The 2,075-nt window shown below is 36.6% G+C and overlaps 1 long non-coding RNA gene across 1 annotated transcript; it reads left to right on the top strand.

Moving 5' to 3' along the window:
- The first annotated feature begins 475 nt into the window (after positions 1-475).
- On the top strand, positions 476-1,674 carry LOC108909170. The gene is made up of 2 exons (XR_001964408.1): positions 476-941; positions 1,000-1,674. It is a non-coding gene; the product is annotated as an uncharacterized LOC108909170 (long non-coding RNA).
- Positions 1,675-2,075: the final 401 nt, after the last annotated feature.

Raw genomic sequence — 2,075 nt, 5'->3', positions numbered from 1 at the left:
CCTCCCCATCCAAAAGTTGTAGCTACGTCCACGAACTTAGAATGTATTCAGTAATCTTATATCTATTATATATTTTGTGGTCTTGTACTTGTATTTTTTATATCTTGAATTTTTGCCATTTTCTGACTTGTAATAATCAGAACACATAAATGCATCATTATTAAAAGGGATACCATTATTTACTAAACACCCTGTATATATTTGTACGTATATGTATTGTCAAAGCTTATTCTAACATTATTTTTTCTTTCTCTGTTTCCTACTTATATATTTAAGCTTCAAGTTATTTTATTTATTTGTATTGCAGAATTATGTAATCCTACAGGTAAAAATTTGTTAACTAAAATATCATTTTCTAAGTATTACTCAGAAATAATAGAAAAGAGGTAAACACATTGCCTCTGTTGTAAAGTTTGACTTTTTGTTGGTATACTTATGCGGAACGTTTTGACATACAGGCGCTATTTGTGCTGATTACAGTGAAAAATTGATTTAACTCCAGAACATTTCCGTATGAATATTTTTTACAACTTTCAACATGGATGGATGGCGGATGCACAATAACAGTGCATCGATGAACTTAATTCGACTTTTGGCAATGAAGCATCATCAAAAACCACTGTGTATCGGTATTTTACGGATTTCAATCATGGTTGTGTCCCACTCACTCATGAATTTCGTGAGGTCGTCCAAAATCGGTTGTTCCAGACAATAATGATACTGTGGGGTGCGTGAACAAAGTCTGTGGCGTGAACTGATATGTGAGTTATCCATAGATTACAGAGAGTTGACTTATCGTGCGATTGAGGAATCCTTGAGCATTAATGGGACCAGCATACAAGAACATTTGTCCGCCAAAAAAAATTGTTCTCAAGAACTACGATCGTGGTGCTTCAAAACATTGTAACATGGATCATGGATCTATGCATATGAACTCGAAAGTAAACAGCAGTTCACTGTATGGGTCTTTCAAACTATTTTTTCGTTTTTTTCTTACAGAATATCTGATGAACTCGGCTTGGCCATCGATACCATCATAGATCTGGAGGCTTTGGTGCCAAGCACAAGCTCATCCAAGGCGGCTAACCGAAAGATACAGGATGATGGTGATGACGTCTTTCAAAATCCACCGCCACTCTGGAAGCTCCAGCATTTTCTTCCAGGCAAATATTAAAAAAATCCGATCGCTTTCACCGACGCTCTCCACCTCTTCGTCTACCAACACCTCAGACGATGGACGTGTGGACAGAAGTCACTGAGGGTTCACAGAGTTTTTTGTAAAAACTGGATATGTGGTAACATTAGTGCAATGTTGTACGGTCAATTCTGAATGGTACACAACCATTTGTTTGCCAGAAGTCAGAAAATAAGGGAAACCAATCGCCGAAGGCGCAACATTCTCCACCAGGATAATGAGGGCTCTCACACGTCGGCTCAAACAAGAGACTTTTTGAGAATTGAGAAAGTCGAATTGATGAGCCATCCACCTTACAGCCCTGATTTGACACCCAATGACTTTTATTCCCACACATCAAAAATAAATTACGGGGTCGCTTTTCGGTGCCTGAAGAAGCGAAATGGAAAAAATGCTTCAAAAATTGATTCAAGTGCATGTAAAAGTGTATTGATCATCATGGAGAATATTTCGAAAAACAATAAAGCCGTTTATAATGATTAATTTCCTTTTTTTTGTTCTTTATTCCCGAAATATAAAATTATTATATACAAATTGTTTTAAATACTTAAATATTATTTGAGCCTGGGTTTCCCTTTCAATGTTTTTTCATTACTTTCCGCCACTTCTAAATAACACCTCTATACAGGGTGTCTCACGGTGACGGCCCATTAGAATTATTTCAGAGACTACTTCGATTTGAATTATAAAAATTTGGGATACCGGGTTTTCGGGCGTGCCCTTCTCAACTAAAATAATGGCGTCCACGTACCACTTCCGGTTATCCCAGAAGTCGCCATCAACTTGTTTATTTTAGATTAAACATCCTATATATTGTTACAATTTTGGATCCTACATGTTATTTTAGGTGGACTTTTATGAAGTTTCCCTATTCCTAAAA

This window comes from Anoplophora glabripennis, unplaced genomic scaffold (assembly GCF_000390285.2).
Source record: "Anoplophora glabripennis isolate ALB-LARVAE unplaced genomic scaffold, Agla_2.0 scaffold318, whole genome shotgun sequence".
NCBI lineage: Eukaryota > Metazoa > Arthropoda > Insecta > Coleoptera > Cerambycidae > Anoplophora > Anoplophora glabripennis.
The sequence above is the reverse complement of the archived record's forward strand: the minus strand, read 5'-3'. Positions and strand labels throughout refer to the sequence as shown.